General features: G+C 37.4%; 1 protein-coding gene across 1 annotated transcript in view; it reads right to left on the reverse strand.

Annotated features, from left to right (window-relative positions):
- Nucleotides 1-18,303, reverse strand: part of MINAR1 (membrane integral NOTCH2 associated receptor 1) — an 821,559-nt gene extending 803,256 nt beyond the window's left edge. Inside the window, exon 1 of the mRNA XM_044077909.1 lies at nt 18,213-18,303. The gene's annotated coding sequence lies outside the window, so the exon portion shown is untranslated. The remainder of the gene's footprint in view (nt 1-18,212) is intronic.
- Between the last annotated feature and the right edge of the window lie 1,663 nt (nt 18,304-19,966).

The raw sequence follows: 19,966 nt of genomic DNA on the forward strand, positions 1-19,966 counted from the left end.
CTATATTCTTCAAGGCATAATCTAATCTTCACATACCACTTTACAACAACTAATATATTTAATGATAAGGTTGTCTCATTAGTAAGGAAAGAAGAATATAGCTGTGATGAAGCTGTTTAAGCACAAGACAGCTAAAAACAGATATCAAGTGTAAGGAATACAGTGATTATGCTCCAAAATTGGGAAAAAGAAAAGCTAGTTCAGTGCTACTCTAGCTTTTAATAACAGAACTTAGAAATATGCTTAATGATTGTTAAACATCTTTATCATGTCTCACTAGGCAGTATGTACTGTGAAAGCCAGCCGAGAAATGACAGTGGCAGAAGTAAAAACAGCTTTGTTTCAGCCTGATGTGTTTGCCTCAAGCTGCCCCTGAGTCCCTCTGATATTTGTGGCCTGTCCATAGTAAATGTGTCAGTCAAAATTCCAGAAACAGAGTTTCACAGTTCATGTTGTTCAGAAATGCATATATTGATGAATAATGTGTCATTCTATTAGAATTGTAGGTGAATCCTTTGTCCTGACCACAAATGGTAAAAAATAAACTGATAATGGCTCTGCTACTGTCTTGACACTGGTTGCTAAGGGTAAAACACCTTGCACTTTTTTCAGTAACTGGAAGTACATGGAGCAAATAAAGTTCCAAGCACTGCAAACAATTTATAACTGAATCTCTGATCGTAACCTTTAATTGTGTGTTCTAGATATTGATGACAAATTCACCTCTTGAGTGAATTTCTTGTTATCCATGTCTTGAATACATAATAAGGTAGTTATGATCAGAGACCCACTCACAATCCACGGTATTATACCTGAATGCATGAACTGGTAAATCACAGAGGAAAGAAACATCAGCATTTCCTACATGCACCTCAGTGTGTGCTGCACTTCTCCTTTTAATAGTCTAACTCTGGTTTACCACATTGCTGTAGAGAAATTATTAACCCTTTTGAAAATGAAAAAGGCCTTAAACAATGGAATCACACCCTAAGTACTGTATATTATATAAATATTACACGATAATGGACATATAATTTCTAGTTTCAGTAATTAATTTTTTCTATACATTTAACACAGTGATTTCAACAAACAGTGAGGTTTTACAGTCCACTGGTCTAACAGCTGTGTTTCATTTGGTGGCAGAGAAAAGGACACCTATCAAGAAGACAGTGCTTTACTAAATGGTGTATTACGCAGCACTGGAGTTGTGCTTTTCACTTTCTTCCTGAGGATTTGTAATGTCTGAGTTAGTATACATAAAAGTAAGGGGGTGTAGGACCATGCCTCCCATGTGAGGGGTTGCTCCTTGTAATAAAAAACGTTTGTGCTTCCATAGTTAGCAGCTCCCTGATTGGCAGCTATTTCTTCATGAGGAAGTAAAATAAAGTCATAAGAGACACAAGCTCTACAACTAGCAGAGTTGTGGCAAGAGAATTCAGCATCCCGGGCAGCATATCTGTTTGGCACTCCCACCCCCAGACATTTAAAAAAAAGTCTGAAAGCTTAAAAACTGTCACTACGTACAGCTTATATACTGTCTCATTGTGTATCTTTTCAGTTTTTAAATACAGTTTAACTTCCTTAAAAAAAGAAGACAGTTTGTTAGTTTGCAAATGGCTCATTAAGTGATAGTGGTTGCAATCAATGAACTTACATCTTGTAAGATGGCAAACCTTTTTTAAGCATTCAGTACCCCTACATCTTCACCATTTTCCCTCTATTGCTGTCACAAAGACAATGAGACCCCAAATAAAACAATATCTTAGAAGCAGGTTTTGCTAAAATATGCTATTGTAATTACCAAGGTCCTGATAATTAGAAAGCAAAACATCATTATGCTGTTTTCCAACTCTGCTAGGTGAGTTCTGTAGAAATTAATAAAATTACATCTATGTTTCCACACAACGCTGGACATACGACTATAAAACTATTAGAAAAGTGTTCATTAAATCAGTTCAAATCAGGAAAAATATGTAATAGCCCAATTTATAAAAGTGTAGTGCTAAATCAGACTTAGAGAACATCTGACCAGTAAGTTTATCATACACCATGTAATCATTCTAGAAATTACATCTCTTATCAATAATAAAATGTGTATGCAGGATAATCTTACAAGACTGAGAACACACTCCTTTCTGCATATGGATATATTTCATGTACAAGTCACAGTGTCTGTGAGTCAAGGTTTAACATATAGTGCACTGTACCTGGATTGAGCAAAGACATTCATTACTATAAAACAGTTTATTACTCAAAAAGGATGGTAAATTTAAACTATTTAAATTTAACAGGTTTTGCAGACTGTGTACAAGAAAGTGACACATAATGCAATCAAGGAAAGTTTCAAAGGAATCAGATAAAACATTGCAGCTTGGGGCCAATCTTTGTGGTATTGTATGCAGTAATTTATTGATGATATAAAACAAGGGGTCATATTTGGATAACAAAATGTGCAGAACTGTAAGAGGATGTAAAGCACATCATATCACATTTACATTCAACCCATGAGGAAATATCTGCTTTGCATGAAATTAAATTACACTTTTTATTAATGGTATCATTTTGGTGATTTGTGTTTTGAACATGGAGTCCTCAGTGGCATTCTTCCAAAAAGGATTTAACTCTGTTAAGAGATAATAGTTAATCTAATACATTCTAAAAATCTAAGCATAATATCTTTTTAATAGTAGCCTCATTTGCCTATTGTAGATTCAGCAAATGTTAAAGCAGGAAAATTCTTTTAATTAAAGTGGAAGACAATCCGGGTGAAATCTTTCTAGAGAAAAATTATTTTACCATCTACATACTCATTTATTTAGTACGTGAAGCAGTGCATAGGATTTTTTTTAATTAATAAGCCCCAGTGTTTCTTCAAAAGTTTAGACATGTTTTGGTTCAGTTTCCTTGCCAAGGAAAACTAATTAAAATGTGGTAATTGCATCCTGCTTATAATTAGGATTATTTGATATATTAAGTATTATTGAACATATTTATCATGCTGTCCCCAGCCTCTTCTCAAACTTTCTTTTTCATGAAATACATTATTCAGCACTATATATTGGGTATAATGACTTATAAACATGGCAACTAAAGAAAGCCTGTAGTCTCATGAGTTCCTCAAAAGTTGTAGTGTTACTTTCCTGCTATTGTTGTCTTTCACTCTGCATTGTCCCAGATATCTTCCATTCCCATCAGTTTACCTGAACTCCAGAAGGAATACATATTGCAGGGCCCACAGTCCTCTATGTGAAATGCAATTCCTTGCGTATGACATAAAATGTCTTTATTCCATATGCTGCCCGTGTCTCCGTCCCACTGCTCTCATCTTGCTTCTTTATGAATGTGACCATCTTACTTTTGGTACTGCATCACACACTCTCTGTCAGCTTTACCTGTCTTCTCAGCATGGCTAACAGGACTAGACACAGTATGCCAGATGTAACTATGCAGTGCATTATACAATGGAAAGATGGCATCATCGCATGTAGAGTCTTTACTTCTTACTAGGCACTTCCAGCCTTCTTTCAGTTTGACACAACTGTTTTTTCTTTTAGTTTATTTTCTTTTCTTAGGACTTTCATTAACAATGTTTCCACCTTTGTTCACTCCAGGGTCACCATTCTTAGTATTTATGCCCCCAGGATTTCCTCCACATAATGCTTTATCCTACATTTGTTTGCATTCAATTCTGATTGCCCATAATGAGGTGCAAGAGGAGAGCAAACCTGGGAGCTGCCATTGTCACTCAGAGAGGATGGCTTCACTTTGTTGTAGTAGGCCTTAACCACTATTTGCTGATGTCACCTTAGAAAGCGACACCATGAAGTGTGTCCCTAGGTGCATCTCCTCCTACTCCTATGTCAGAGTCATCAGAGTCATCCCAAAGTCCAACAGACTAGTGTAGTTTGGTCTCCACTGTGGCTTCTTGAATGGGCTACTCAACAAAACATTTTCTCCATATCCCTTCCCCAAAAGAGAAGTGGGCAGTCTTAAGTCTCATCATTCGTCTTTTCACATTGATGGGTTGCGCAGGTTAATGAGCTGAAAGTCATACTCACATCACCTGGTTTGTAGTCAGGGCTTTATCACTATATGCTAGTGGACCAGCTGTAATTCAGGATTTAGGAATGGTCCCTCTATCAGTACCATCTTTAATGATATCAGCATAATCAGCACCCAGATTGATTTTACCCTTCAGTGTAGCATTCTACACAAAAATACTAAACTAAATTGATAGTAATAATCAACAATGAAAGAATGCACTAGGCCAAAAATTTTCTCCAGAGAGATTCTACATCCCCAAATGCAATCTACTACATCAGGTCAACAAACCAGTTTATTGTCCACTGCATTAAGCAGCTTAATCATGCAGTTTAAGTTTTCCAAACCAGCATTATGAAGCAGTACCAAGATAATTTGCTGAAATCTACAATCATTATGCCAATGGGGTTTATTTTATCAACCTTAGAGAAAACTCAGTCACAGCAAAAGATTAAACTAGATTAGTAATAACTATGTTTTTTATGTAAAAACTGTTGAGTTTTTAACCAGATTGTTTAATGAAATCTTGGAAAGAGAGAGGATGCCTGAGGAATGGAGAAAAAGTGTTTTGTTACTGATTTTTAAAAATACGGGTGATATGCAGAGCTGCAATAACTACAGAGGGATTAAATTGATCAGTCACAGCATGAAATTATGGCAAAGAGTAGTGAAAGCTAGGTTAAGAAGGGATGTGATGATTAGTGATCAGCAGTATGGTTTCATTCTGGGAAAGAGCACTACAGATGCGAAGTTTGAGAGTGTTGATGGAGAAGTACAGAGAAGGTCAGAAGGAGTTGCAGTGTGTTTTTGTAGACTTAGAGAAAGCATATGACAGGGTGCCTAGAGAGGAGTTGTGATATTGTATGAGGAAGTCGGTAGTGTCAGAGAAGTGTGTAAGAGTGGTACAGGATATCTACGAGGGTAGTGTGACAGTGGTGAGGTCTGCGGTGGGAGTGAAGGATGCGTTTAAGGTGGAGGTGGGATTACATCAAGGATCAGCTCTGAGTCCTTTCTTATTTGCAATGGTGATGGACAGGTTGACAGACGAGATCAGACAAGAGTCCCCGTGAACTATGATGATTGCAGATGACGTTGTGATCTGTAGTGAGAGTAGGGAACAGGTGGAGGAGACCCTGAAGAGATGGAGATATGCTCTAGAGAGAAGAGGAATGAAGATCAGCAGGACTAAGACAGAATATATGTGTGTGTGAATGAGAGGGAGGATAAAGGAATGGTGAGGATGCAAGGAGTAGAGGTGGTGAAGGTAGATGAGTTTAAATACTTGGGATCAATAGCTCAGAGTAATGGTGAGTGTGGAAGAGAGGTGAAGAAGAGAGTACAGGCAGGATAGAGTGGGTGGAGAAGAGTGTCAGGAGTGATTTGTGATGGACGAGTACCAGTAAGAGTGAAAGGGAAGGTCTACAAGAGGGTAGTGAGACCAGCTATGTTATATGGGTTGGAGACAGGGGCACTGACAAAAAGGAAGGAGTTAGAGCTGGATGTGGCAGAGTTAAAGATGCTAAGATTTGCACTGGGTGTGACAAAGGTGGGCAGGATCAGGAATAAGTATATTAGAGGGTCAGCCCAGGTTGGAAGGTTTAGAGACAAAGCCAGATAGGCAAGATTACGTTGGTTTGGACGTGCTGAGGAGGGATGCTGAGTATATTGGGAAAATTATACTAAGAATGAAGCTACCAGGTAACAGGAAAAGAGGAAGGTCTAATATAAGGTTTATGGATGTGGTGAGAGAGGACATGCAGGTGGTTGGTGTGACAGAGCAAGAAGCAGAGGACAGGAAGAAGTTGAAACAGATGATCTGCTGTGGCGACCCCTAACGAGAACAGCCGAAAGAAGATGATGATGAGTAATAACTATGGTCCTTGAAGGAATAGTGTTTCTAAGCTGCATCCAGGATGTATGCCAGTCTAAATGCAGTTACATTTACATAGATTTTTCAAGCTATAAGTAAAACTGTCAGTTCTGTAAATAACTGTCTTCTCTCTAATCACATCCTTGTGCAAGGCAGCCATGGTCAGGCCCTTGTAGTCCTGTGGCACCAGTGCTTCTTATAAGGATTTGCTTTATATGCTCCCACAGATTCACCTATTATTATGCCAGATACTGAACACAGAATGAAAAGCATTATGCAATCTGTTCTATAAAATTGGAATGGACTACCTTCCTAGACTATTGCCTGTTGGGTACATTCATACTCACCATATATTCACATCCTAGTACCCTGTTATATGATTTCTCTGGAAACACTGAGCTGAATAATTCAGTATTTCTCCCTGATTTCTAACACTGTCATTCATGTCCTGTTCTACAAAGGTTCTGTATTCTACTGCTACTACCACAACTACTACAAGTATCATGAAAATTACTACTGTTAGTGCTATTATTCCTGCTAGTACTACTAGTTTCAGTACTACCACTTCTGATACTACTACTACTCCTCCTGATAGTACTACTACTACCACTACTACTTCTGACACTATTACTTCTTCTAATACTACTAGTATTATTACTAAAACTTCTGTTTCTACTACTACTGTCACTAGTACTCCTGATTATACCACTACTTCTACTACTATTACTATTACTACCACTATTACTTCTGATACTTCTTATACTACTACTATTATTACTACCACTATGACTTTTGATACTTCATAGGTTCATAGGTAGGTACTAGGCTATTGGCCCTAGGGCCTATATAAGCCTAGGCAAAAGGTACCCTGGCTTTCATTACCCAAGAAAATTATTTTCCTGTGCCCCTGTTGAGCAGAGCCATAGAAGTGATCCCCGGGGTGAATTTCCTATTTCCCATCCAAACATCAACATTTTTCTTGAAGAGTGCTAATGAGGAACTTTGTTTGATATAGATAGGTAGTTTGTTCCAGATTATGGAAAGTCTCTGGGACAGGAATCTATCCCTCCACCGTGTTCTGTTTATTGTGGTGATAATGTTTAGGTCCCTAGAATGTGTAGCTCGGAGGGATTGAGATTTCTTTAAGTGGAACATGTCCAACAGCTCTGGGTTTGACATAGCTTTGTATGTTAGGGAGAGATTGCCACTGAGTAGGCGATATGCAATGGAGTAAAGCTGGAGTTTTTTGAGACGGTCTGTGTAGGGCATCTATTTGAGGCCAGTAATCCTCTTTGTGAGGTATTTCTGCAGCCTTTCCAGTTGTTGTAGACATCTTGTGAGGTACATATCAAAAGGGGCGTTGTACTCTGTAATGGGTCTAATGAGTGACGAGTAGAGGGGAACAATGACCTCTTTTTTCTTGGATGCAAAACCTTTTGTGATGAGGTGTGCCACGTAGAAGGATTTCCTGACTACTGTGGTGATGTGATTATCAAAGGAGAGACTACTGTCCACCTGTGTCCCAAGGTCTCTTATCATACTTTCAGTGTTAAGTAGACTACTGCCTATATGGTAGTCCATGGGTACAAAGTTTTTACCAAAGGGGATGACGATGAACCTTTGGGCATTGAACTTGAGCCCATGGCTTTGACACCAGGCATCTGTCTCAGTGGGGCCCTTTTGTAGGATGTCCACATCATTAGGAGTTTTGATTATGGCTCCTAGTTTGCAGTCATCTGTGAACTTCATTAGCCAAAGACCTTCTGTGTTGGCCTGTACTTCAGAGAAGTAGATACCAAACAGATGAGGACCCAGGACTGAACCCTGTGGTACTCAACTTGTCACTGGTCTGAAGTCACATTTGCAGTCTGCTACTTTCACAGTGTGGGTTCTGTCAGTGAGCCAGTTGGCAACTTGTCTTGTGACATAGGTATTTATACCTAGTTTAGTGAGTTTAACTATAATTCCAGAGTGGAGGATGGTGTTGAAAGCCTTGGCGAGATCTAGATAGGCTGTGTGAACCACCTTACCCTCGTCTGCGGCTTTGTTGACTGCTTCAAAAAAGTCTATCATGTTTAGGAGACATGATCTGCCTTTTACAAACCTGAACTAGGTGGGGTCCAGAGTTTGGGGATTATCAATGTCTTTGTTTATAAGTTCCATGATGGTACATTCCATGGCCTTGCAGACCAGGCTCATCAGGCTAATGGGGCGGTAGTTCTTGGGGTCCGGGGTGGCTCCTCTCTGTGCAGTGGGATAACTGTCACTGTGTGCCATTCAGTGGGCACAAAGCCTGAGGTGAGGCTATTATTGAACATGGTACTTAGGTGGGGTGCCAGTTCATTCTGTAGTTCATGTAGAACGCAGCCTGGGATATTGTCAGGTCCCATGGATGCTGTGTTCTTGCCTTTGGAGAGTGTGCTTTTTACCTGTGCAGCCGTGATTACAGGAACTTTGCATTCTTCCAGTATAGAGATGGGCCCTTTAGGGGGTGGGGGGGGGTAAAGTTAGTACTGAACCTATCTGCCAGGATGTTGGCAATATCAGTTGGTTCTGTATATTTAGTGCCATTGTGCTGTAGCTCAGAGCAGATCTGAGTGTTGCCATTGAGATTCTTGACATAGCTATAGAATGCTTTGTGGTTGTCTTTAGAATCAGTGGTGATTTTGTTTTCATAACTAGCTTTGGAGGATTTTATGAGGGATCTCAGCTTCTTACTGAGGCTGACCAGTGAGTTCCTCCAATCATGGGATTTTATTCTTTTTTGCAACAGTTTCTTTCTTCTGTTATAGAGTTTGTTTATGGCAGGGGACCACCAGATTGGCTTCCTTTTTTTGGAGGATAGCATCTTGGTTCTGTTAGGGATAGCACGATCCAGGCACTCGTGTAAGTGGTTATAAAGTGCATTTGTGTAGGATTCAACAGTCGTACCTCTATTGTCCGTCTGCATGGGTGTCATGACGTTTGCCACTTCTGTCTTGATAAGTGTGAAGTTGGCTTTGGAGAATTTTTTTTACGGTGGTTTCCCTAATGGGGGCAGGATGTGGATGTCTAGGGTGATTAGCTTGTGGTCGGATCTGACCAATGAGAAATTGACCTCTGGTGTGGACACCAGTCACCCATGTTGGTAATAACCAGGTCTAGGATATTGCTTCCCCTGGTGGGGGTGTGGATAAGTTGATCCAAGGCATTGGAATTTATGAATTCCAGAAAACGTTGAGCATAAAAGTGGTACATGAGTAGTTTTCCCAGTTAATGGTGGGGTAGTTGAAATCACCCATTATTAGGGTATTGGGATGTACTCTAATATTTTTCAGTGTATCAAGAAATGAGGAGTGGGAATCCTGGGGCATGGTGGGGGATCTGTAGCAAGCTACAATTTGGATTGCTGTCTTGCCCAGAGTTAGTTGCACTTAGATAATCTTGGATGTATTATGCTGAGCAACTATCCTGGAGGTGTGGATATCCTTAATGAATATGGAAACGCCTCCACCTTTAGTGTTTCAGTCCAGGTTAGGTGGCCGAAAGGTGTGGTATGAATTATAACCTGGTAATGCAGGGGTGCTCTCTGGAGCCTTGAACCAGGTCTCTGTCACTGCACAGATGTCAATGTTCTCCATTTTAAGGAGTGCCTCGAGTGAGTACATTTTGAGGGTTACACTTCTTCTACCACTTCTTCTAATACTACTACTATTACTTACCACTACTGCTTCTGATACTACTGATACTACTACTATACTACTACTATTACTTACCACTACTGCTTCTGATACTACTACTATACTACTACCACTATTACTTCTGATACTACTACTGCTATTCCTACCACTACTACTTCTCATACTACCACTGCTAATATTACTGCCACCAAACTACTAGTACCACTGTTACTTCTGATACTACTGCTACAACTATAACTTCTACTACTACTAATACTACAACTACAGGTATTACTTTTATTTTGTTAAAAGGAGTTTTAGATATGTTGGAAATGTAAATCCCTTAGAATTCCTGTTTAAGAAAAGGTATAACTCTATGCTAGACATCTGTAGTTTTAATTTATGAAATATGGCTTCATTCCAAAAGGAAGTTTTTTTTTTTTTTTAAGAATTAGTTTATTACCTTTATAGTGACCTAGAATAGAAAAAAGCATCATAACCCCAAGAGACAAACAAAAAAGCTAGTGATTTGTAATTTTAACCTACCCTTAATCTTTGGGCTGCAAAGTTTATATAAATGCATACAGTTTTGCCATACTAAATAAAACTGGTTATATGTTTATTGACTATTATAAAGCATGCTGGAGAGATTCTCTGAATTGTATTACACAGAAGGAAAATAGTCATGTAATATATACATTTTGACTACTACGGATTTTGTTATATAAATTTGAATTTAGAAGATCAGAATATTAAATCTTATTTTGCTACATTATATGAATGGAAAGTGTACATGAATCTAACATGTTTTTAACTTCAGAATATTTAAGCTTCTTTAACAATATACTAATTTTGCAGACAGACTGATTGTACCTACTGATATCCTCAGATGTATAAGCAAATGCTGTTGATTTATCTAAATTTAATTATCAGTCAAAAGCTTTATTATAGCCATCTGCTGTCTTTAACATGTTTGGAGTTACTAATATAAAACAGGATATCATTGGCAAATAATGCAATATTGATTATCCTTCCTCCAAGACATGTATCCATATGCTTAAGAGTACATATACTATAGTGAGAGGGAAACTCAAGAGATAAAGTAAAAAAATAATGGGAAAGACAACATCCTTGCTCGGTTCCAATTAGAACATTGATACATATGTAACAGTAAACATACCCATTCATTAACCAGGCAATACCACTGAACACACAGTCCTTATTCTGAAGTGACCCAGGAGCAATATCTGATTAAGTGCAGACAAATGAGGAAAACAAATCCTGTACCACAGGAACTACAGCTTATAGTTTTAACCCTCTGTACCAGCTGCCAGGTAGACTGACTCACTTACTGTATTTTGAGTAGATTACGATTCATGAAAAGCATTTAGTAGCTTTAATATATATATATATATATATATATATATATATATATATATATATATATATATATCTATATATAGATATAGATATATATATATATATATATATATATATATATATATATATATATATATATATATATCATCTTTTATCGGCTGTTCCCGTTAGGGGTTACCACAGCGGATCATCTGTTTCCATTTCTTCCTCTCCTCTGCATCATGCTCTTTCACACCAACCGCCTGCATGTCCTCTCTCACCACATCCATAAACCTTATCTTAGGCCTTCCTCTTTTCCTCTTACCTGGCAGCTTCATCCTTAGCATCCTTTCCCCAATATACCCAGCATCCCTCCTCAGCACATGTCCAAACCAACTCAATCTCACCTCTCTTGCTTTGTCTCCAAACTGTCCAACCTGAGATGACCCTCTAATATACTAATTCCTAATCCTGTCCATCCTAGTCACACCCAGTGCAAATCTTAACATCTTTAACTCTTCCACATCCAACTCTGACTCCTGCCTTTTCGTCATTGCTACCGTCTCCAACCCATATAACATAGCTGGTCTCACTACTCTCTTGTAGACCTTCCCTTTCACTCTTACTGGTACCCGTCTGTCACAAATCACTCCTGACACTCTTCTCCACCCATTCCACCCTGCCTGTACTCTCTTCTTCACCTCTCTTCCACACTCACCATTACTCTGAACTGTTGATCCCAAGTACTTAAACTCATCCACCTTTACCAACTCTACTCCCTGCATCCTCACCATTCCTCTACCCTCCCTCTCATTTACAGACATATATTCTGTTTTAGCCCTGCTGACCTTCATTCCTCGCCTCTTTAAAGCATATCTCCACCTCTCCAGGGTCTCCTCAACCTGGTCCCTACTCTCACTACATATCACAATGTCATCTGCAAAGATCATAGTCCATGGGGCCTCCTGTCTAATCTCATCTGTCAACCTGTCCATCACCACTCCAAATAAGAAAGGGCTCAGAGCTGATCCTTGATGTAATCCCACCTCCACCTTAAACGTATCTGTCACTCCCACCGCAGTCCTCACCAATGTCACGCTACCCTTGTACATATCCTGTACCACTCTTACATACTTCTCTGCCACTCCTGACTTCCTCATACAATACCACAACTCCTCTCTAGGCACCCTGTCATACGCTTTCTCTAAGTCCACAAAGACACGATGCAATTCCTTCTGACCTTCTCTGTATTTCTCCAACAACACTCTCAGAGCAAATATTGCTCTTTCTTAGCATGAAACCATACTGCTGATCACTAATCATCACCTCCCTTCTTAACCTAGCTTCCACTACTCTTTCCCATAACTTCAAGCTGTGACTGATCAACTTTATCCCTCTGTAGTTACTGCAGCTCTGCACAACACCCTTGCTCTTAAAGATAGGTACCAAAACACTTTTTCTCCACTCCTCAGGCATCCTCTGACTTTCCAAAATTTCATTAAACAATCTGGTTAAAAATTCCACTGCCATTTCTCCTAAGCACCTCCATGCTTCCACTGGTATGTCATCTGGGCCAACAGCCTTTCCATTCTTCATCCTCTTCATAGCTGTCCTTACTTCCTCCTTACTAATCTGCTTCACTTCCTGATTCACTATCCCCACATCATCCAACCTTCTCTCTCTCTCATTCTCTTCATTCATCAGCCCTTCAAAGTACTCTTTCCATCTACTCAACACACTCTCCTCACTTGTGAGTACGTTTCCCTCACTGTCCTTTATCACCCTTACCTGCTGCACATCTTTCCCAGCTCTGTCCCTCTGTCTAGCCAATCGGTACAGATCCTTTTCTCCCTCTTTAGTGTCCAATCTCTCATACAACTCTCTATATGCCTTATCCGTAGCCTTCGCCACCTCTCTCTTTGCCATGTATCTCATCTCCTTATACTCGTGTCTACTTTCTTCATCTCTTTGACAATCCCACTTCTTCTTCGCCAGCCTCTTCCTCTGTATACTCTCCTGTACTTCCTCATTCCACCACCATGTCTCCTTGTCCTCCTTCCTCTGTCCAGATGTCACACCAAGCACCTTCTTAGCAGTCTCCTTTACTAGCTCTGCTGTAGTTACCCAGCTATTCGGTAACTCTTCATTGTCTCCCAGTGCCTGTCTTAACTCTTCCCTGAACTCCACCTCACAATCACCCTTTTTTAACTTCCACCATTTAGTCCTTGGCACTGCTTTCATACTCCTCCTCCGCTTCTAGATCACCAACATCATCCTACAAACCACCATTCTATGCTGCTTAACTATACTTTCCCCAGTCACCACTTTACAGTCTCAAATCTCCTTCAGACTGGCCCTCCTACACAGGATATAATCCACCTGTGTGCATCTTCCTCCACTCTTGTACGTCACCCTATGCTCCTCCCTCTTCTTAAAATACGTATTCACCACAGCCATGTCCATCCTTTTCGCAAAATCCGCAATTATATATATATATATATATATATATATATATATATATATATATATATATATATATATTTCTCAGAGAAATAACACTTCTTCAGAATTTCATATAGGAAAGGGGTATGAACCCTGTCAAAGTTTTATATGAATCAGGCATAAAAACATCTCAGATATGTCTGATTTTTATTAAGATATAACATTAATTCTAATATAAGTTTAATCTCTTGCGTTTGCCCTGCTGTGCCAGACTGGAATACCGAGATGCTTTGATCTGCTACCAATCAGAAACATCTAACTAAAGTTGTATTACATCATTTAATATCCAGACTAAACAGGGACATATTTCAGTAGGAGTTAATATACTTAGAATCTGTATTAGATTTTAGAATCAAAATAGCTCAAGACTTGATTTAAGAGATTGCCTATATTTCCCCTTTGTTTGATGAAACTGAATATTCTTATAGAATTGGAATCAATTTGTGTTTAAGTGTCTTACAGAAAGAGACATCAAAACCATCGGGGCCAGGGGCTATTTCAAGTATTAGGAAAGCCAAGGACTCTGCCACTTCCACTAGAGAGATTTTCTTTTTCAAATTATCTAGCATTTCATTAGGAACTGTGTTTTGCTCAAAGTTGTTTAACTAATCTGTGACATATGGCACTTTAATTTGGGGATTTGAGGACTCATAAATTGGGTTAATATGTACTAAAGAAAACATTTGGTATATTGTAAACCTTAATGATTGGGTAGTTCAGCTCCAAAACAACTGAAGACAATATGAAATAATACAGGCCAATGGTGGTTTCCAAACTGCTTGTACAGTATATTCTTTTTGGGGGGGGGGGGTTGAGGTGGTGGGACTGCCGTAAGAAGATGAGCTGAAACATCTCAACAGATTATGCAGACTACTGGTCCACTTTTATCAGAATGTTTCCTGCATAGGGATATTTGCATTTCACTATGTTTCCTCAAATAGTAATAATTAAGATCAAACTCTCTCAATCATTAAAGGAGGCAGAGAAGCTTTGGCAAGTTATCACAGCATATGGGTAAGGCATATGCTAATGTGTGTCACAATTATAAATCCCAAGGCACAATGATAGATTTCTGTGAGTTTGAGAACACTGTGAGAATTGGCTTAGAAGGGTCAGCTAACTAGCAACAAATGACAAAGAAAAACACAACTAGAATCGATCCAACCACAATAAAATACCTGCAGGAAAATGTAGGGAAATTAGGATATTTTAGTGACAGAAAGATATGGACAACATATGTGTGTTTGTTTGTGTGTGTATACATATATATATATATATATATATATATATATATATATAGATAGATAGATATATATAGATATTTATATAGCTAGATATATATATATATATATAGCTATAGATATAAATACACACACACACACACACACACACACACACACACACACACACACACACACACACACACACACACATCACATACACATATCTATCTATCTATATATATATATATATATATATATATATATATATACCTATGTTGATATTTTTAATAAGAATGGAAGGATAAAGATACAAAACAAAGCCACAGAATAAATATTTTAACCTAGGATTGTCAAACCTTTCAACATAAATGCCTAGTATTTATTGGAAGCATCTTAGTAAACTGGCTAAAATTTCTCTAAATATTAAATCATTGTCGTATAACTTATATCTATCCTTAACCAATGTTTTCAAATTATGTGTAATTTAGAATAATAATTTAAACTGCATTCCTTTTTTTTGTATTATTTTTAAAGTCTGGAAAATTATTATTCTAAAAATGTTTTGTAATACTTTGGAGCTCTTTTCCTGGGCCTCCTGTGAAAATGGGCTCCTACACAGTCTGACTTTATCAGTAATCACATGTCAATGGATAAATAAATAAACTCCTTAAGCAGAAGTACTGTGAACAAATCTTCCACTTGGCTTAGTCATAAAGTCATAAACCAATGTCTTTTGTCAGCACCCTCCCCTGATATGCCTTCACACTCTTTATAGCAAGTTCATCTCCATCTGTTGCCCATTATTGGCAGCCAGAATATACCTAGCCATTTAATTCCTAGACTTCGCTTTTTTTAAAACATTAGTATCTTTAACACTTTTCCAGTAAAGTTTATTTGTATAAAAGGTGCAATTAAAAGAAATAAACCTGCATGAGAAACAGCCATGTTGTAACTCCCCCAGTGGCAATCAGTCATGTAAAAATTCAGCTTTTATGAATTACTGGATAACACTGTGTTTTTAATTCCCTTTATATAGTTTAGACACGTGGTTCAGTACAACTGAAAAAGAACTGGAAGCAAAACTGGTAAACAGATGTGCATTTAGTGCTGCTCTTCAAGTGATCCAGGTAAAATTCCTCCAAGGGTCAACTTCCCAAAGAAAAATACTCCAAGTAACATAACATTGGTCACTGTTTTCTATAGGAAACGTTTGACAGTGCCATTTCTAAGTGTACATTGGCAATGATTCCGTCTTTTGGGAGATTTCTCCCTTCATCGATTTGAAGTTGGTAAATATAAGTTCACAGATGGGGGCTTGCCCCTACATTAAGGGATACTGGGTGGTTTCCCTCTGCAAAACATGTTTAAATTTCATTTTTTTACCCTGCTGTATTTAGGGCATTATTTCTCACCATTTCCGATGCTTAGGATTCTGGAGTTCAGCGATTCATTGTAGAACAGAAACTTAGTCTTGAAAATGAAATGTTATGATTATGCAGGATAACTGTTCATATATAACCAATGAACTATACAACATATTTCAACACAATTCATAATTAGATTGATGGCTTCTGATATATCTCACTAAGCCAGTCTCTTGTTTAACTATTTGTAAAGTGTTTACTGATTAATGATATGCCATTTAGTTGACTTGTTATATTAAACTAAAATTCAGCATTTGCAATCTCAAAGTATTAAAATTTCTGATATGTCAAAACAAACAAAATCAAACTTTTTGAAGGCCAAGCTCCCTTGTACTCAGAGCCACAGCAGTCTCATCCAGCACACAGTAATGTTACCTTATCTGGCACCTATCAACTTAAAAAAAAGCATATTCCCTGGATCTGGCATTCGAAACCAGGCTGTTCTTGGTTCTTCCAAAAAAAGTCATATAGCAGGACTAAAAAGAAAACCTCTTCCTACTTTTATACAGTGAAGAAAACTGTAAGAGGATTTATATCACAAAGAAAGAACTGAAGCTCTTCAGTCCTATATCCTTCCTGAAAAGCAGTATCACTTCTGTAAGAGCATTTAGAAATGCCAGTACAGAAGTGAGTACTGGTATTGCTACTGTACTACTCAGCATCTCCGTATGGTGCCTTCCAACATCCTCTGTCTTGGGTAACATCCCCTCTTGCCTCACCTGAGCTACACCTCTAAGTACAAGTAAGTGCCCGACTCCTGATCTTAACAATCCAAAAAAGCACTCAAGGCTGGAAACTAAGAATACAGCAAACTATTTATTAAAACACTGGTAAGCGCTTTCGTCTGGTGACCATCACCAGACTTCTTCAGACAAATTTAAACATCACAATGAAACACCTTCATACATAGCCTAAATAGAATAATTGAGTACTAACAAATTAAAAAAACAAATTGATTTAATTTATTGATAAAATTGATAAACGCAGCCCAGAACAAAAGACACTAAAAAAGCAGCTAAAACAGCACATCCACTTTCATATATATATATATATATATATATATATATATATATATATATATATATATATATATATATATATATATATATATATATATATATATAGATATAGATATATATATATAAAAACACATTACATGGAAACATATACATTATAAAAAATATATATGAAATATATATAAATGATTATATGTTAATACCATTTAAGCTACTTTTGTTCATCTATCAAATACTCCTGATTTTAAACTATACCAATGCCAATATTGCACAAACTTGAAAATGAGGGAGAGTGGGGAAAAACTCACCTTCTCCCTCTTCTTTATGCCCACAGGAGAGACAATGTATAACTGAGGCTTTCCTGATCTAGTAAAACTATACTATGAGGAAGTGTGCGACCATCTTTTATTGAAGTGCCTCTATTCACTTTTCTGGGATGTGACAAGGCATAGGTTTCTCATTTTAAACTGTGATAGACAATGATATTATTAATGTGAACTGAAGTTTCTCAATATGTTTGTTGAATGTCACATAAAAGCTACATCTGGATTAAAGAAAACAAAAACGCATGTGGAAAACTAATTCTTATAGCACATTCTTACACCATTCAGCTTGGAAAAAGAAAAACAACCTCAAGCAAATAATTGAACTGGAGTTTCAGTTATGACCAGACCTTTGTAAAACAAACAGTACTGATACCGAATAAATCCATTAAATACATTACTTTACAAGTAAGTAGGAAAGACAGATATCTGCACAAGTGTTTGGGCCAAAAGTATACCATGCTGTATTCTTAGAATGTAACATGAGTGGAATGTGTTGTGCTAAGCTAAATGACTCTTGTCATAAATTAATGCAATCAGAAAGATTAAGGATAAACAGTGCAATACTTAAAATGCATTCACTGAAATGTAAGGCAGCTCCATAAAGATGCTGCTTTATCAATGAAAAAATTAACAAGACAAAAGCAGTGAGCTCATATAAATGGAAATCAGATGTAATCAAATGAGGAGAAAGTAAAATGGGAACAGAAGCAATACAACAGCCAAATGAAGCATAACATATTTATTTAAATCAGTGATATTGGAACTCTCACAACCATCCACATACACATGTACCTTTCAACTATTTCTGATTTTCTGGAATATCACCGTATTATTTCTACAGCTTCCTCTGTCCTTCTTAAAGTTGACATCGCTGTTAGTGAGCTGTAAGAATCTGAAATAAAACATCAAACAATATTAGCCTGTTGCCAGTTCATTAATTAAAAAAGTCATAGAAATACATAACAGCTACTGATGCATTTCTCAATGTTCTAAGCAATACTTTTTTATGCACAGACCATGACCAAGTAATAAATCATAATAAAAACAAAAATAAATAAATGGAAAATAAAACATGAAAGTGCAGGCTATAATAGTCAGTTCTTCTGTGAAAAGCTAATAGGCCCCCCTAAACAGTGAATCTTGCCTTTCTCGTTTGAGTAGGAGTCATTTGTCAAAATAAGATTACAGCAATAGTTCTTTTGGCTTTATAGGGAATTTAGCAAAATATCTAAGAGCAATGATGTACAGCAATATGGTATAAAAATAACAGGAGAACAAATTCTAGTAATTGGAGTAGACCTCAGGCTTAAATGGGTGAATGCTGTTTAATGGAATGAATATTGGCATTCTGCATCAATGCTATGAGAATGTTACAGACCAACAGCAACACTTCTCATTAAAAGCTTGCAAAGTACCCCATTTTAAATCAGTATCTATATTTAGAAGTATTTGCTGTGAAATATAAAAATATTTTTTGTAACCTCCAAGTTAAAAATGGTAAGAAATACAACTGGAATTTAAAGAAACTAGAACTATCTATATGAATTTATGTGCAAGTTGTAACACAGCAAAACTTCTAAACTCATATAAAGGAAGTCTAAGTGGCAAATATATAGCAATTGTTATTGTATAGACTTTCCAGTGGCTTATGATAATGGCTCCTGGTTAAGTGGCAAAGTGCTATTGGTACAGCAGCTATTTATAAAAGCAACCTTGCAGGGATGCTGTTCAAGGATTTGGAGGCAGAGCTAAGCATGGTGACTGGTTATTTGTAGGTGAATGACCACTGAATTAAGAAAGGAGGAGGGATAAACAAATGAGAAAAAAGAAACTGAGAAAGAAATAAAGAGAGGGAGAGAAAACAGACAACGAAAGAAACCAAATTCATAAGGGGGTGATTTAACAGAAGTGTGAGAACAGATGTAACAAAGAGCTGTCTCCTCCACTACCTTGTGACTGAGCATATTAGACATCTGTTGGTTGTCCAGATGTGCCTGACACAGCTAAATAAGATGTGCTTTAGAAGCAGAACAGGAGACTGATGCTCCATTATTTAATAAGAAAAATGATGGTGGAATTAAACAATAATATAAATAATTTAATTCGAAAACAACATTGCAGATGTGTGGCTATCAATATTAGACTGAAATGTTTCTGAAATTATAAGTAAACCAGGCACTAGTGGCTGCATATTACAAATGCAAGCATGCACTTCACTTCACTTTTTAAGCAAATTTGACTAAACCACTTGCTTTCAATGAAACTTCTCTGAAATATGTTAATGCAAATATTTCTATAAAATAGGACATTATGTGTGCAAGCTAAGCCCAACTCTTCAGATGTTGAGGATAGCACTCCTAGATTCCTTAATAATTAACAATCACTTCCAGTGTTTACCCAATTTGAAGAACGGAATAAACTTGCTAGTTATGACAAAGAGCATATGCACATATTTCCAACAAAATAAAAATAGAGCTGTCTTGACAAAAGGCAGCAATATGTTTTTTCATACAATAGCTATTTTACAGCACATTTCCTTTTGGTCC

This window comes from Protopterus annectens, chromosome 7.part0 (genome assembly GCF_019279795.1).
Source record: "Protopterus annectens isolate FY-2018-M chromosome 7.part0, PAN1.0, whole genome shotgun sequence".
Classification (NCBI taxonomy): Eukaryota; Metazoa; Chordata; order Ceratodontiformes; family Protopteridae; genus Protopterus; species Protopterus annectens.